Raw genomic sequence first — 18,672 nt, forward strand, 5'->3', positions numbered from 1 at the left:
TTATATGATAATCAAAGGATGTTTGTAAATCATAATTTCAGCTCATTTTGTATATCACATTGTAAAACCCAATGGTAATTCAGTTGGATAAGATACCCAGTGGGCTGAGATACGAAGGGGAATGATTTAAAATTTGTGGGCATCTAAATAAACTCCTATGTACAGATTGCTTTTCCTTAGTTTTATTAGCAGAGTTCTAAAGCACTGAACAATGTCCTTTCCAGCTTGAACTCATGATGTTGCAAAAAGGAGAAAAAGTGTTTGCCAAGAGGTGAAGTATCAGAGTGGTAAGAAATATGTCATTTATAGTCAGACAGAATCATATATTCCAGTCTGTCATACTTAATTTCTGAAGCTCTGTAAATGGATTAAAGACAGTGCAAGCTCTGAAAATCATTATTTTCCCTTTTACCATGTAGTAGTGAAGCCCTTTCCCAGGATGCCTTCTGGAAGCTCCAGGTCTTGTTAGGATCATATTTAACAGGACCACAGAAGACTGCACTTTTCCACTGCAGACCAATTTTATTCCAGAACTCAAATGCAAATTAATTCAGTAAAACCTTTTCAGAGCATTTTATACAGCATTATGTGTCATTATCTCCAGAGTGATGCAGCTTGAATTGTTTACACAAAGTCAAAATATTGACACAGACCTGTTTATGTTGCATTTTAAGCAGTTGCCCTGACTGTGATGAACTTTTCCTTATGAAGTAATTTGATCACTAGTCACATCACATGTACCTTCAGAGTACTCAGAAGCCCCAGCCCAAAGAGCACATTATGGAGGAAAACTTAATTTCCTGTGTGACCAAGGTAAGTAAGAACTTTCAGAACTTCTTTCTTGATGAAATTCCCTATTCCCTATAAAGATATAGGCACTAAAATTAAAATGCTGAAAATACCAATGTTTATTATAATAATTTTAGAAAATGTTTCTTTTTGTTTGTGATATGGACATTGTCTCTGCTCAGTAGGATGTATATATATGTTGTATATGTAGTGTATATTTGTAGTGTAGTATTAACTTGAGGAGGGCTACCACTAACTTCTGTGAAAGGAAACTTGCTGCTAGCTAAGGGGCTTGGTCAAAGCTCTGGCTACAGACAGTTGGAATTTTTAGCTGTTTCTACTTACTTATCCTGTGAAAGAGTATTTTCTCTGTAACCCTTCTGATGACAAAAAAAAAGTAAATGAGTAACAAACAGAAAATGAAACTTCCAGCTCTGGTAAAATGTGTTTGCCCTCCTCCTTTTGGTCAAAACCTCAGCCTAGGTTCTCTAAACCAGAACCTCGTGTTATGTTTTGTGAGGACCGTGACTTTTCAGCTCTGCTCCCTGTGTGTTTGCAAACTCATCTCCTGAGTTAAAGCACGTGCAAATATTCCTTTGTAGTGGTTCCTAGAGTCATGGACCACTCTGAGCCAAGGCAGTCACTGTGAAAGGCCAAAGCTGAATTATTCCCCACAAATGCTGAATAATACCAGCCTCACGCACAGGAATGTGTGTGGGATTTATTAGTGCCTTGGTGTTGCCTCAGAGACCTAAGTAACAACTGTCTTCCAGTAATATATCTTCCCTCAAGAGCTGTCAGTGAGTTTTCAGGTATAACTGTGTATAAGATTTAATTAATAACATCTTTTCAGTCAGATTGCAATGACAACCAAAATATCATATTTTTTCTTTTCCTGTGACAGACAATAATGTTTTACAAAACAAAAGGTAAAATGTCAGGAGTGATTACACAAATGGTAGAGTAGATTTTAGCAGAATTAAATCATAACTCCTACGAGCAATATGGGAATGTCTCACATCTAATGGTACTTACATAATCATCATTAATGAGGGGTTTTTAAAAGGGCCCCATGATGCAGTTTGATATAAAATTTTAAGTGAGTGTTGTGATAAGACATAATTGTTTGAGGAACACATTCTGCCAGCAGAAAAATGTGCCTGCCAACAGCTCCTCTTCTTTTTAAGGTACATCTTTGGAGCTCACTGAAATTTAAACTGGTGTAAGGAAGATTCATGGTAGTAGAAATTAAAAAAAAAAAAGGAAATTAAAAATACCCAATTTGGGGTGTCTGAATGCTTCATATCCAGTTCTTCTCTGTTACTGGTAGAAGTCAGCAATAATTCTGATTCAGCTGTCATTGACCTCGGAGGTGTTACTGAACTGCTGGTATTGCATGTAATCTGCAAATTACTTGCAGGTGCTAACAGGATTATTTTTTGCTACTAGCTGCTAGTGGATAGTCCCCCATGCACAGGGTTAGGTGTATATCAATAAATTTATCAAATGATAAAAAGGGTCAAATTCAGGGGTTTTTTTATGAAATCATCATCAGGAGGTTGACAACATGTGGATACATGATGCCAAAAATCAATCCCAGTCAAAAAAAAAGTACAAGCAAACAAACAACCAACCTAAAATAAGGTTCCCCAAACCATGTATCTGTCATTTAAGTTTTTTTACTGCTACTTCAACTGTGCAGTATGAGGGATGCACTGAATTCTCATGGGTGGATTTCTGACTGGGAGCCAAATCTTTGCTTCAGCATCACCTTACACTTGAATTTTTAATTTCCTCAATGTGTACGTGAGATTGTTTCATTTAAGTGTTTTGATTGAAATTGAGTGGTTTGGAGAAGTAAGTCTTAGTTCTCTTTGAGACAGAAGTAGCTGCAACAGGATCTGGACTGATTTAGGCTTCTTTCTTGTATGTGCCTCTGCCCTAATGGGGAGAAACCCCTTTGGGAAAGGGGAAAGGGCACAGAGTTACCTGGCCAGGGGCCTGGTGTTCAGGTGGTTCTGTGTTTACAGCCACTGGTTCTACAGGGCTGAACACTATTTTACAGGAGATAAACAAACCCGCTGATAGTTGTCCTTCTCTCTTCTGTAACTTCTTTCAAAATGACTCCTCACGTCATCCCTACACATATCCCAAAGCTCTTTATTATTGAGTGCCTGGTGGTTATTCATGGAGATCCACTTCAGTGAGGAAAGGCTTAGAGGTTCTGCAGCCAATCACACCATCACTCAAACACAAAACAGAGCCAAGGCCTTTTCAGAGCTGAAAAATCCTGCCTTCTAATAATGCAGTTGATTGATTGCCATTTGATTAACTCTAAATCTACTTTTCCTTGAGCAAGAATTGGAAATGTATTTGATGTAATCCAGTGCTTCTTTGCACTGGTTTTGACAGATTCCCTTTGGTAGTATTAAATATGCAGATTTGTTTTCCTACCTGAATATTATGCCAAGTGTTCATCCAGGTGCTAGAATGTGTGGTTTTGCTACTGCTGTGTCTCTAGAGTCAAAATAGGAAATCCTTACTTAATGCCTATGAAATTAGGATCAGAGAATCACCAAAATATGTTCAGGTGAGCACTAATTTTAATGGTAAGCTTACCTGCTAAGGTTAAAGAAAACCAAATATGTATTTTTAAAGTACATTTTCAGCTGGAGAGGTGATTTTTCAACCTGAAGACAGTTTTGTCCATTTACTCATGTTTGTATTAAATAGTTAGCTGATTATTTCACTCATTAGCCACACAAATTTAATTTATGATTTGCAGAGTAGAAAACAGCTTTGAGAACTGCTGCATGAAGTCACCTCTTGTGCAGGTTTCCATACAAAAATAGTATTTGTTAGAATCTACGGCCAGCACTTTCTCAGAATCAGAAGGAAATACCTCTTGTGTGGTCTTAGGCAATGTACTTTGCTGTATTTTTCTCTTTTTCTACTGTTACAGCATTGAAAGCCTTTGGAGAATGTCTGGGCTGCTGAGACTCAAACCATCAGCTCCCACTGCCGGCAGAGGGGTGGTGGGAGGAGGTGGGTGCCGTGGGCGGGATGTGCTCAGGGTGGGATGTGGTGGTCGCAGCACTGGAGGGCCTGGAGGATGCCCTCACAAGTGAAAGCAACACTATGGCAGCAACTGTGTTCTCTGTGGGTGAAGCAGAGCAGGGCAATGAGCTTGATTCCTCTGCATCTTCCCAATTAAAATCAGGAAAAACTCTTTGGAAGGTGTCTTCTGCTGGTGTCTTAAAAATGCCAGAAATGCCAGGAATTACCTGCTTTTCTTAGTGTTTTGGACAGTAGTGGTTAAGGATGAGCTTCCCAGGACCAGAGGGTAAGTAAATGTATAGCAAAGCAGCTCTTACCTCAGTGGGCTAATTAGTAATGTCAACAGGTATTACTATATTTTCTTTTGAATTTGGAAGTATTTTAATTCTACTGACAACAAAAAGTGATTGTTATTGTTCCCTTCTTTACAGTTTATTTTACTTTCCTGGATTATTTTGCTGATCTCTCAGGCTGTCTTACAACCTGAACAGGGACTGAGCAGATAATGTGAGGACTAAGCAAAATAAGTTTGGGGGGGGGTTTTTTAAGCCTATAGTAAAAGGAAATTTGGAACCATAAGTGTATGGGTTTTTTTTTTTCATTTAAATGTCACTTTGTTTTATACTACCCATAGCTAGAATTAATGCAGAATCTGGGCCTCAGTCTCAAAAAATCTGTTTTTACTATTAAAGGAAGGCAGTTACGTGCCTTTCAGGCATCCTTTTTTTTAATGATGTCTTGCTTAAGTATTTACTGTCTCAGGGAACAAGGGAACTGTATCTCTGGCATTTGAAAGAGTGACTCCACACTGTCCCTGAGAATGGTCTGTTCCATGTCCTTTCTGCCTGGAGTTCTCAGAGCTGGCTCAGCAGTATCCAAAAATTCATGTAGTAAACCAAGAACACAGTTGTATCTGAAGACATGTTGATAGACTGGTAGAAGGGAGGACAGATGAGCCTGAGAGCAGTCTCACATCAATCCTTAACAAAGCCTCAGGCATCACCAGGAAGTATTTTGGGACATGCAGGATGGTGTAAATCACAAATGTTGGCCGCAGTTCTGTAGGCCTGTGGAGTTCAGGGGAGTTAAGCTGAAAGTTTCCTATGTCTAAGTATTGCTCAGCATGAAAGTTCAAAGCTATTTCTCTTCCTGAATTAAAGCATTCCTGTAAGATAGATGGGATTATGGTGTGCACATATATATCCTCTAGAATGGGGGGAAAAAAGAAATTATCCCCAATGACTTTTTCACCTGAGTAGCCATCTCATTCTAAGTCAATTGTCAGTGTTTGAGATACTATTTACAGAGGAGCTTTTCTAGTGTGAGTAATACTATTTCAAGTGAAAATAGATGGATGTCATCTATTTCAGATGAGTTGATCCAGTGCAAGGATAGCAATGAGAAATGTCAGTCCTACATGTTCAAAAATTATACCCCAGCTGTGCTAAAATTAAAAGCTAAGCTTTAGAAAAATGTATGTGTTTGAAAATGTACATTTTTCAGTGATTCGGGATTGTCAGTGCTGAACTTACATTATTACTGCCAGTAACTCTACACCCTGCCAGTGCTGTGGGCAGATGCCCAAGGAGGCAGGTCCAGCGTCATGAGGGGATAGCTGGTGGAACAAGCTGATATATAAGTGTCTTATTGCACAGGGAAATAGTGACAGGACAAGGGGCATGGTCTTAAATTAAAAGAGGAGAGATTTATATTAGATGTTAGGAAGAAATTCTTTCTCAGTGGGTAGCAAGGCACGTGGGAACAGCTCAGTGGGAACAGCTTGCACAGAGAAACTGTGGCTGCCCTATCACTGGAAGTGCTTATGGCCAGGCTGGATGGGGCTTTGAGCAACCTGGCATCCGTAGGTGGTCCCTTTCAACCCAAGCAAGCCTTTCTATTATTTCTCTGAGGATTTCTTTGGTGTGTGCCTCTCCCTTCATGTCAGCAGAATAGCTGAGGAGAGCCCAGGTTCCAGGGGTGGGCTGAACTGGGGGAGCCCAGCTGCCCCCCCAGGCAGGCAGTGTTTGGGCCACTTAAGGAGGGTCCAAAAGATTGATGTTTCTGGTCCAGACCAAGCTTAGTGTGTGTCTGAGCTTTCATCGAAAATAAGGGGTTAGAATCTAACTCTTTTTATGGGAGTTTGAGAGCTTTTGGGAGGCAGCTGATGCTGGAGATGGGTCTGTGTTTGGAAAGCAGTGGTGCCTGTACTGACCTACTTCCCTGTCAGTGTTTTTGCCCTGAATTTGTGCCAAAAGGTGGCCAACCCTGGTGCCTAACTGTAAGCTGGAAAAAAAGAACCTGTGAGGACCCTGCCCCCAACACCCAGAAAATAAGGAAGAGACCCGAAAGAGAAACACATTAAGCCTTTAGCACTGAATAAACAAATACAAAAGTGTGTACATTTAGTGATTTTAGTTCATAATGGGAATGCCATGGTCTAGGAGTAATGCCAAATTCATAGCACTAGCTCTAATGCAGAAAAACTACTCACCTAGCACTCCTGCCATTAAGTCATGGTGGGGTCTAACTGCACCATGGCCTGTTGTAACAGTGCATGCAGACACATTTTTATGCAGAAAATACATCCTATCCAAAATGCATCTTTCAGCAAGTGTAATCAAAGTGAAATAGACTGATCAGGAAAACAGTAAATTTATAAATTTGTGATGTGTGACTGGCCTGTGTGATTATCAGATTGTACTTTAAAACAGATAAAATGATTTGTGTGATAGCTTAAAAATAAGGAGAGGGTTAAGAGCTTCAATGAAGCCTCTCAGTTCAGAGGTGGTCAAAAATTGCAGCTTTTACAATTGCAGAGTTGTAAGAAAGATCCTGGTTAATGAAATTTTCTATATATGTAGGGTGATGTTTAGTAATTGAGGCAAAAGAAATCATTAAGTCAAAGCTTGCAAATGGAAGGAAGAGAACCAAAAAGAAAACAAAGCATTATGTCAAGTAAGCAGGAACTTCAGAATGAGATTTCTGCATTTTTTATGACATGAGAGTACTGCCTATAGCAAAAATAAATGGTTTATTAAGCTTAGGCTGGCACCAGATGCAAAGAAGTGGTAGCAGTTCAGGAACTGGAAAACCATTATCAAGTATGTAATGGAACATCACTGAGTAATCTAGGTTATAAACATTCCTTTGGCTTTCTGCATGAGAGAAAAGTGAAGCTAAAATCAAGCAAATAAAACTAGTATTACTTAATGTTGAAAATATGATGTCATTGGGCAGTTTAAATGGGAAGAGGAGCATGCAAGAGAAACACATGGGTGGAAGAGCCAGGTGATATCAACACAGGCGATGATGCTTTTAGCAAAGACAAATGAATTTGTGAGGCTGGTGACACTAAATGTGGAAGTGACTTATAGGAAAGGCTCCTAAGCCAAGGAAGCAAAGAAAAGGAATCCAAAGGAGTCAATACACTAAATACAATTCGATTTTTTTATTTATTTGTCTTTAGAATGTGGACACACAAGATTGGAAACTACTTCTGCCTTTTATGATTTTATTTAGAAAAGAACCTGATCCTGGCCACTGGGAGAATGTCCAAGAGCAGGAACGTGGATCTTGGAGCTGTGACTGGCCGATGAGAGTGGGGCTGTGCCAGGGCAGGGGGCCGGGAAGGCAGAGCAACCAGCCAGCAGCATGGCATTTCCTGGCTGGAGTTGTAAAGACAAGATTTATTGCAGAAGCAAAGGGCTGTGGGTAAAACAGAGCAGGACTAGGATCCCAAGTCTACACTGCCCGTTTCTTTCTAATGAGCAGCCAACTCGATGACTCTAGTGGCAGCCTAAAAGTGATTACTGGAGGCTTGGAGCTTGGTGAACTGCTTGCAGTTCTGCCTTTCCCACCCCACATCCCCACTTTCATCCCCAGTAGAATGTTTCTTGAACATTCTGTGGGATGCATGAGACTTTACAATGACAGTATAGTTCTTCCCAAGTTGTTCTCAGGTGTTAGATATTTAATGAAACTGTGCCTTGAAAGAGTACCGGGAGCAGGAGCTCTTTGGAGTGAGGTTGGAGCACATTGCTCTCAGCTACACATCTTGAGCTTGCTCCAATTTTGTGATAAATGGTAATAATAAAATTGCCATGTAGGATCTAATAACATAATAGACCATATAATCATAAACTCTGAGTTTGAAAGGTAAACAAAATATTTTTCTGGCAAGAGTGCAACAGGGAGTTACAATTTATCCCTCTCTGCAAAATCTCTGTACAACCCAAACATTCCATTTATTTCAATGGTGAGGCGATTAGAAAGCTTTTGATACAACATTGTCTTTAGACATTATAAAGCAAATTGTTTGTTAGTATGGCAGTAAAGGCTTTGCTGCAGCAGAGCATGCTTTGCAACGATAGAAGCAGATGGTTTACAAAGTTACAGAATAAGAACTGATTATCGATTTGCTATCCTCTAACAACATCAATGTCTAGTGCTAATGTACTCTACTGCTTGTTACTGAGTAAATAGCTATTTTTATATTACTTGCTTTCTTGCAAATTGGCTACTACCAGGAAAAGTAAAATATATGGCTGTCTAATATCCTGAAGCAGTAAACAAATTGCTTGGGGAGAACATCAGTGAAGCACTGAAGAATATTCACTGATATTTATAATTTTTGTATCTGTCAAAAAACTCCAAAAGTTCACAATTCTCATAATACCAGAGATAGCAACTCTGTTGCTTTACCATTTCCTTCTAATACATACAGGTAATTTAGTAAAACACTGAACATATTCTATGTTAGCAGAACTCGAAATCACAGGATTTTTAGCAATCACTGAGCATACAATGAAATATTAGCTTCTTTATTGTTCTCTTTTGGCTTGAAGAAAAGAAGATTCCAGAAGGTTAAAAATGCAGCTAAAAGCAGAAGCGATATTATAATTCAAGGTGACTATGTAGCATGTATAAATAACCATGCAATAAATATTTTGCCTTTTATATTCTGGTAGCTTTTAATAGCTTTCCCCAGTTCAGGCTGGGGAAAGGGAGGCCATTATATTTTGACAAGATTGTTTTCACTCAAGCTGTTGTTCTTCAATGAAAACAGACTTCTTACAGGTCAGTGACACACACCCGCCGTGATTTATGCATCCAGAGTGTGGCAGGCATGGGAACTCTAATAGGTTTTTCACTGTCAATTTAATTCAGTTTTTGATCATTGCCTCTTTTGCAGGTTAGACTCTTCAACTTTCCAGATGCCAATCCAACCTGTGAGTTGTTGCACGGTGTTATCCCAGTGGACATTCCTGGAGGCTGTGGTGTGGTCCATGGAGCCACGTGGTCTGGTGAGCAGTGGCGGTTCCATAGCCAGAGAACTGGTCTGGCAGTGCCTGTGCCCAGCTTCCCCTCCACCCCAGCCTGGGGAGCTGTAAGAGACAGTCTGAAGATCCCTCATCTGCCTCACGATCATCGCCAAGGACAGAGACTGAACACAGGAGTCCTGGCCTGGCTGAGGTGGGATTGTCTGCCAAGTGTTGCCTACGGGTGTGCCCACTGGGAACTGGTACGCATTCCTGAGGAAAATTAGTGCAGGTCACAATGGACTGCGCCGTTCTTGCTGCCCAGGCGGGAAGGGCTGCGCTGATGTGGAAAGGAATGACCTGTCCTGTACACCTGTCCTGTACCTGTTTCCCAAAGCAACGGGCCTCATAACAACGGCTGTAGATTTCCCCACCTCTTGGGGAAAAGGGGGAGATGTGGAGATACAGCCAGAAAGCAGAAGCGAGAGCACTGCTAAACTCATGCCAGAAGTAGACACGCTAACGCTGCTAGGCCGCAAACCATGGCAGGCAGTACGGCCTATAAAAGGCATGCTTGGTATGTACCTGTGGTAGTGCTGGCTTCTAGTTTTGCAATGCTATTACGAAACATAGATATGGTCTTGGCCAGTTGCCCCTCGCTTCAGAAAAGGGCTATAAAGGGACTTTCTGAGATAATGGAGATGAGATCTCCTCACAGAGAAAGAAGGTGAATCTATTGGCAGAAGACCACGAGGATTTCGTCCCATCCGTTGGTAGCTATCCCCGCCCCCTTCTTCCTCTCTACTCTTACTTTGTTTTCTTTATCTCTCTCTCCTCTATCGCATTACCGTGTTGTGGGTACTTAATAAAGGTGCACTGTTTTGATTAGAACTGAAATCCCTTGTGTCCTTTTGCACTCTGAGATCTATAAATGAACCTTCACAACTCTCGCTTGTATTAACGAATCGTGACAGGAGCCCCCACAAGGCATCCCCAAATGTGGTTCCTGTGTCTGAGAGGTAAATGGCTTGTTCTGCCTGGCACAGGCATTTTAAAGCTTAATGAGGCACTGAGTAAACAGTGGAGAGGAGAGGAGAGAAAAAATTGGGTTTGCAAAAGAAGAAAGGATCTGTCTTCTCATGATATTAATCCAGAATGAGGACCAGGGTCTCTTGTCTTGTACGATTTCTTCACTAGTGTTTAAATAGGGTGGTTTACAGCTAGCTCAGGGAGGCAGTTACCTGTCCTCTGCTCCTGTGCCAAAGGGAACACATACAAGTTATTAGGATATAGTATACTCACTGATTAGGTAATAGCATTGCAAAGCAAGTGAAATATTTTATGACAAACTTAAATAGCAGGGGATTCAAGTTCAGGAGGACTGGGGATTAAGAAAAGGGACTTCATCTGGTGAAGGTAGATAGTGGCCATTAAACTGCCCTCGGGAAGATGAGCTGAGCCTTGAATAACAGGAGCGTATTTGTGTGTGTATGAGTTTCCATACCTTGTTTTTCCTAATCAACTGCAGTCTCAAGCAATTCCTAAATTGTGCCTTCCTCCTTCCTTGCCTCACCCCCTCAGCACCCCTCCCTACCCCATTTGTTTTCCTTTAGTCTGTTTATGGGCTTATAAGTGGAAAACAGAAATTAATCGACTGCTTATGCTTTATTTAAAATGGTGACATACCTAAATCTAATTATGCAGGAGAAGATAATGAATGCCACCTCACTGGTGCATTGCCATCAGCAGTGTCCACCTTATTTTCTTTTCTTTGCATTTCCTACAGGGACTACAGTATAGGTGGGGGAGGGGAAAACTATTCCATTCTAAATACTGTAAAAACACCTTGTACTATTGTGAATTTAGAGTGCTCAAACTTAGATAAGATCTGTGCTAATTAGAATGCTGCAACAAAACCTTCCCTACTACTGGTACCACACTGATAAATCCCAATGCAAATTTGAAAAAAAAAAGTGTTGATTCACTTCTTAAGTGCATCTTTTTTAAGCCATGCAGTTTTTTGAAAGTGTACTGGGATTTCTTTTGAAGCACATCTTGACTTTTAATAAATATATCAAAAGTACTTTAAAATGTATCATAGCTAATTTTGCTCTCCCACAAATCCATCACTTTTTATTACCTTTTAACTAATTCACTCTTTTCCACAGCAGAGAGGAAATAGTTCAAATCTCTTAATGGTATGTTTTTCTTTCAATTTTTCTGGTTGTAAATGTGTGGGAGGAAAAAATCACCTAATATATCATTCTTAAAAGAAAGGACAGAAATGTGTTCCCTCATGACACCTTGGCTAACTGGACTATAATACATCTAAAGATACCAGGTAAAAGGGCAATACTGGGGCAGCTTACAGTGCACCACGGTAATTTAGGAAACCAACTTCTTATGGCTGGCTGATTCCTGGGATGGAGAGTTGCAGGACTAAAACCAACCCTGACAAAACACTGGGAGCTAACCTGGAATTTGTTTGCGTAGCAATCTCTTGTATTTCCGCTGTCTCCTGTGAGCTCTTCATTGTTGCTTGTGCAGGAAGAGAAATACCTGCAAGTCCAGCTGAGGTGCTTGGGCCTTTAATGGCATTCAGTTAATGCTTGGCAAGTATGATATGATTTGAAAAAATCGTCTGTTGCTTAATCCTCTTCAGTGCCAAGGGTTATTAGGAAGGGACTGCAAACAAGATGAGAAATTGGAACATTTGTATGTTATGGACCGAATGGGAGAATCTTCAAGTGGCTTAAAAATAATTGAAGTTTTACATTTAACCTGTGGTAAAATTTGGATTATCAAAACAAGTATTAAAAAACTGATGATGACCTCTAGCTGAGCAAACCTTTCACTTAAACCTTGAGAAAAAGCACAGAAAAATGACAGCAGAAGCCAACTGCTTTCTGTTTCCACAGCACTGAGCTGGATGCACAGAACTGTGCTGGGGTTTAAGAAACAGTCTGAGTGAGTTTCTTTCCTCATATGCACACCTAAGACATATCTCCAAGGCACATATGTGAGATTTCCCACTTTTTGCTCTCCAGAAACTTTGCAATCTGTTACATAGTTCACAGGGGGAAGAGGAAAAGCTTTATTTCATGAAAAGGAATGAGGCAATGAGTTAAGAGCTGTCATTTTGGGCTTGTCATCTTTGCTCTTACTGCCCAGGCTGAATAGCTGCAGGGTTTCTGAGCTGTTGCAAACAACATTTGCAGCTGGATATGAGCTATGATAGACAGCTGATAGGTATTTCAGAAATGAGCTGCTCCTGCGTACTGCTTTTTTAGATGCAGTCTCTGTGAGCCCAGTTCCAATGCTTGGGAGGATGCGTGTGAGAGGGGAAGGAAAAATGTCAGCAAGATTGCTGGATACACACGTTAATTTGTACTAATCTGTCTGGGAGGAGTTCTGCCTGCAGCTACGGAGCCTGTGATCCACAGCGAGAAAGCTGCCTTATCAGGCATTGAGCCACCCCGTCTCTGGCGGTATTCCAGAGGCATCTCACTGATGAAACGGGGGCTTCCACATACGAAGCAGACGGCAACTTTAAAGGAAGATACTGTATGTCAGGGAGCTTTAAAGTTACTCCCTTTCTCTGTAGTTATACAATTACGAATTCCGTAACATGCACCGTGCTACAGTACAATGACACTAACGCAATCTTGCTTCAGCTTACAGGTAAGATGTGGTAGGAACTGAGATTTCCAGGACTCCGACACGCTTCTGAAATATCAGTGGGTTACCAAAGCTGCTTGATTTACGAGAAGGTCAGAGTAAAGCATGGGACACCTGGACTAATTACCTGAAGAAGGCAGCCTGAGGCTGCTGAAGCCCGAGCTGATTAGCATTCATCATCAGCGCTGGCAAACGAGAAAGGAGTTCACAGGGAGAATGAAAGGGTTGTGTTTCCTACGTGTCCTTCGGGCTCTCCCCGCAGTGAGGAGAGCAGCCCTCCCCTGCAGCGCTCGCAGCCCGTCCCGGATGAGCACGGGACACGGTGCTGGCTGACCCCGGGCGTGCGCGGAGCCTGCGGGTGCCCATTGTGCCAGAGCCGCGTGTCCAGCGGGCTCCGGTGACCATCGCCTGCTTCGGGGGGGAAGGAGAGCCTGAGGGATGGAAGGACGCCTCCCATGAGAGCAGCCAGCCAGCATGCTTGGTTAAAGAGGATGTCAGGCATTGCAGAAGCCAAGTAGTAAATGCAGGGCCAGGCAAAATCAGGATAGCTGTTGAAGGAGTTGGACTTCCCGAGTTGCTTCGGTGTCCTCAGTTCGTCTGGAGGAGGATTTCTCAAGGAACACAAGTGCTTTCTGTCCAAAATGTGAGGTTAAAAAAAAGCAGTCGTTTTCTTTTACTATTAAATAATTTTTCACTGTTATTTTAAAAATCTAATAACTGCAGCTTTGACTGGCTAGTAGGAAACAGAGGCCCATGCTTTGTGCAGGATGATTATTTATTTATTTTATAAGCAAAATCAAGGCTGTCTGAGATTTGGATCTAATTTCACATTTATTTTTCATAGTTTGTTTGCTTAGTAGCTCTGCAGTAAGACGGTGATTAGTTAAACCAGTTATACATAAATTCAAAGACTTGCTCTTCATTTTAGATGTTCAGACTTAATTGGATTTAAATCAGATTAAAAAGTGACTTCTGAGGGAAAAATACCCCCAAGCATGCAAAGATGGTTGCTTCTTTTAACTTATCACATAAATGGCAATAGAGATTTCTATCTTTATAACATTTATTCCCTCTTACAGCTTACAAGTCTATTTAACTTTTAAAGAGAATACTTATATATTAAAATGTTAGCAGGGCAGAATAGGAGGAAGCCACTGACATTTCTTTCTCAGAATAACCTGTTTTCTACTCCAGAGTATTTTCTTTAGATTGTAATGAAATTTAAAACTTAAACATTATGAAAGGAGGTCATTCTACTATTTTATTTAATATATTAATCGCTGTGAAAATCACATGACACAAGCTGTATTAAAACCATGGAAAAGACTTGGTGTTTCCCCCAGGAGATGCCCGGGTAGATCCAGATAGTTTCTCCCTTGGGGTTTAAGGGACTATCAGGGATTAATTTCAGGCTTGGGCCATATATGTAAATAGGAATTACTGAATAATGAAAAGCAGGGTTGGGAGAGTTTGGATGAAGACAGAGATGGAGTATTTTCAGTGCTATGGTAGTAGTTTGGGATATCCAGAAGTAACGTGTGTGAATCCAGCAAATAAATATCCTTGCAAAGGAAGAGAGCACAACTCAGTCCTGACTGTCAAGCACAGTTTATGCTGCAGGGCAGTAGCATTTTGCTGCCTGGCATTTTTCCTAAATTTGAGCATTTTTTGATAGGCATTTGGACAAACAAGGCTTCTGCAGGATCAGCTGTCTGCAGCTTTGCAGCCTCCTCATGATGCAGAAGATTGAGGAGTTTATGCAAAATCAGGTACTTAACCATATGCAAAGCAGGATGAAGGTACAGCTTTTGGAGGACAGAGCAGAGATTTGTATTCGGATAATTTCCCCTCTGGACTGATACAAGGGGAATTCAAGCCATCTCCCCCAAAAGGTGTGTTTTCTAGGGGGCTTGACAGAGGCTACTACTGCAGAGATATGAAGAAGCAGAAGGAATAACAACTGCTGACTCCAAATGCCTCAGCTTATCTTTCCCATCAATTATTTAGACAAGAAAGATCTACATGAAAATTAATCATTAAATTTTGAATTGCTGCTTTACATCAATTATGGAATAGTTGTGCCAAATAAGAGAACAGGATAAGAAATCATCATGAATACACAAAAGGAAAAATAGTATTTTAATGAAACTATAAAGCTTATTACTGCTTTATGGCAGAGGGTTACTGTCAGTGACCTAGAATAGACAGCTTTATATGCCAAAAGTGAAACCTCCTGTTTAATCTATCATAAGTGATGTTGGCATATTAAAATTGTGTGAGCTGATCCTGCTATATTCCATAAACAAGTCTTTTTTGGTACAATAGATTTATATTTGGTACAATATAAATTGTACCCCAAAAAAAGAAATTTTGGTGCAATAGCTTTACAATATTTTGGTAAAATAGCTTTATAAATAAAAAATTTATTTTGTTTGTTTTATAAAATAAAATTTTACAGATTTTAATACAGTCTTAATTTTAATACAGGTTGTCTTTCGGGTGTGAGCATCCAGAAGTATCATGGTAGACACAAAATTTCAATATTTTAACTGTTTGAATTGTTTAAACCAATTTTGTCAGGTATATTTCTGGAGAAAAGAGACTGAATCTGAGACTGAGCCTACAAAAACCCATTTCATTGTTAATATTCAAGTTATTGCCAATTGCTACAACTGTATCATTAACCTAAAAATGCTGGGCGGAAGGGCTTGGTATGCTTCTTGAAACATTGAAACCTCAAATTTTAGCTTCTTTCTCCCCTACCCCCAAGGTAAATTTCTAAGGCTCCTGTCCAGAGAAAGGAGTGTGGAAAGCATGGAGAATAAACAACCTGTATGCATCAAAATCTGCAAGTAAATAAAATGAACTCATTATTTATTTTAGTAACACGATGTACGTGTTATATATAGAATTTCTGAGTGCTTGGTGATGAGAAAACTTCAAACTAAGCCAGATACAGCACTGACCTAGAAAGCATTGAGACCCTCCAGTATATGTGATAAGTACAATTGCTTTTCTAACTTTATTTACTTATAACTTGCTGGTCGATCTTCTCAAAGCCTCATATGATAGAATCAGCTCCTAAGGCATACTGTGGCCTACATCTGTGAATATAAAGTAGGGAAATGGTAAGTATGATAAAATAACTTATATAATTTTTAACGTTACGCACTATTCCTTGACCTGCTCCAACTCCTTCATTTACTGTTGTTTTCATTTTGATATAGATTTGTCTTGCCATTTCCCTTTTGTATTTCACCAGATTGCTACCTGTAGTGAATTAGAGGGAAGACAAGCATAAAGTCAATTCCACTTGCTGTAATTCCCCAGATTTTAAAAGGGAAAGGCATTTATTTCATTTGCTTTGCAACCTATGAGCTCATGGGGTTCATTAATTTCTCAAGAAGTAAATAAGTTCCAGTGGTTTGTTCTCCAATTCATCTCTTTTTGTCTGTTTCCATTTTAGCTGGTAATTCAAGCTCTACCTCTTGCTTGAATGAACTCTGTGAGAGAACACATCTGGGCTTTTTCAGCTTGGGGCACAACTGTGCAGAAAACAGGCATTTTTTGCTTAATTGCTCTTGTAATTGGCACCACATGGCTTCAGAGCACAGGTAGCACCGGATCCTGGGTTATATTGCACTGACAGAGACCAGTAGGGACTGTCCCTATGCTAGACCATATTTAACTGGCACTGGGGTGGGTTTCTTGGACACAGACATTCCTGGTCTTGCATCTCCCACTGAGTGGTATGAGGAGTGCTCCTGGGCATGCCAGCTGGGCAGGCATTTGTAGACATTGAGAGGAAACTGTAGCTTGCTTGTCTGCTGTTTTAGGCAGAAGGGAAACATAGTTGGGTGAGGAAGTCTCATTAATGAGGCCACTTTATTAGCAGCTTTTGGTGGGGTGGGGAGTGGAAATGTTAGATTTAGAAGATAATCAGCCTGCATTTTTATCTCTACTTCAAATAGTAGAATGGAAAATTATCTTATCTCCATAAACTGCTGTTTTTCACTTATTAAATTATTTTACCACCCAAAGCAGACGCCACACAAAGAGTTGTGGTTGGGAGGCATATAGTTATTTATCTTGGTCAAAGTGTCTCAGTTAAAAAGCTGTCAGTAGGAGATAATAATAATAAATACATATGACATTTGGTTAGAAGAATACAAGATTATACTAAATAGAAACACATTTCTAAAAGAATAATTGTAACTAATTAGAAATCTCTGGTTATGCTTAGAGTTGTAAGAAAGTGAAATCAAATTTAATTATGCAAGGTCCCAGTTGTGCCAAAGGTGTTATAAAGAATATCTTTATGGAGACATTCAGTATAACAAACTGGCTTCTGTTATTATTAGCTGCTCAGTTGCACATTTTCTTTATATTAGTTTAAAGTTTAATGATGGTGTTTGTAGGACTAATTACCAAGAATCTGCACAGCACTCATTTGGATAGTCACCCAAAAGGCTTACATTTTTGCAATGTTAAGTTACTGATGACTCCAAAGTCTCTTTGACTAAATTCTTTGTATTCTGTATCTGTAGAAACAGGTACATAAAAGTGGATATGCTCACAGCTCCTTTGGATGCATAAACAGTAAGTTTAAACAGTTGTTCCCTCCTTCCTGCATGGTAGCAGAGGATTGCTGGCCAGCATCAGGATTTCTAGGATGAGTGCAGCACTGCTCTGGGACATTGTCAGTGAAGGATTGGTTATCTTGGGTGATAGCAATGGTCCAGAGGCTGGGAGCTGGGAAAGGGAAATGTGGGCAACAAAGACACGCAGTAGCCATACATGTTTTCTGACAACTAGTTGTCTAGGCATGCTGAGGAGGAAAGCTAATTCTTCATAGTAACTCCAGATAAAAATCTTAATACACAGCGAGAATATTGAGGAAAAGGATTTTGGCTGGGCAAACCTAACAGTGAGCCAAGGGCTTTTTCAGTAGCACTCACTGTGTCTTCACCTGGGGAGTCATTATCTCCCATGGTGAAAACAGATCTTAGGTACCAATGGTCATGGGGGAGCAGTGATCATGAGAAAAATGCTGTGATATTAGAAGGATGTGGGAAGATTTGATGTAAAGAAACCCTGCTAATTTTGGAATTGACACAGAAATCAGGAATGGTTTCTGGATTAGGCTGTGCAGTCCAAACCATTTTCCCATTCTTTTCTGGCAGCTTGGTTTCCCACTGCAGCCTCTCTGGAGATGACATGGTGACATGGATTAATGAAGCTTTCAAGTTCATGCAAGTCTTCCCAATTATTTTTTCAGGCCCTGCAAGGTTAAGTCTTCTCTGTTATAAGAGCATTTCTTTCCAAGAGCACAATTTGCTTCTCAGCCCCAAAGGTGACTTTCCTGCCAATAAAGATCCCTCCAGGTCACCACCAGGCAGTTTTGTCTTTAAACCACCTGGCCTGACACACTGGGACTCTCTTCTTCCCCACCTACCCTGAAGATAATCACAAGGCAACCATCTCTATTCCTACAGCTCCTCTCCCCTGCTTTGCAGGATCACAATGAAGTATTAGTCTTGGGAGCTGACTGTGGGACTGACCCTTGATTATGGCAGGAGGAGGCTGGTAGGAACAACAGGAACACCGTGTTCCATGGCCACTCATCTGACACATGGCACTCAGCTCTTCTGCAGCATTGCAGGTGTAGAGCCAGGGCTGAAAGCCTCGGCTTGAGTAGCTCTGATCTCCAGGAGGGGCATACAGCTCAAACGTACCTTAAAAAAGAAAGGAGCTGTGTCGTGTGTCTCAGCCTTGACTGTCATGTTCCTGGGCTTTGCACTCAAGTAGGGGGAGGCAGCCAGAGAAAGGCAGCAAAGCACAGCACAAGTATTTGTTCCAGTGGATCTGCAGGCACTGGTGGAAAAGGAGT

General features: G+C 40.6%; 1 long non-coding RNA gene across 1 annotated transcript in view; it reads right to left on the reverse strand.

Moving 5' to 3' along the window:
- Positions 1 to 9,861: 9,861 nt before the first annotated feature.
- LOC108449004 overlaps positions 9,862 to 18,672 on the reverse strand; it is a 42,609-nt gene continuing 33,798 nt past the window's right edge. The window contains exon 4 of the long non-coding RNA XR_001865098.1: positions 9,862 to 11,789. This is a non-coding gene — a long non-coding RNA (uncharacterized LOC108449004). The remainder of the gene's footprint in view (positions 11,790 to 18,672) is intronic.

Source organism: Corvus brachyrhynchos, unplaced genomic scaffold, assembly GCF_000691975.1.
Source record: "Corvus brachyrhynchos isolate BGI_N302 unplaced genomic scaffold, ASM69197v1 scaffold169, whole genome shotgun sequence".
Taxonomy (NCBI): domain Eukaryota; kingdom Metazoa; phylum Chordata; class Aves; order Passeriformes; family Corvidae; genus Corvus; species Corvus brachyrhynchos.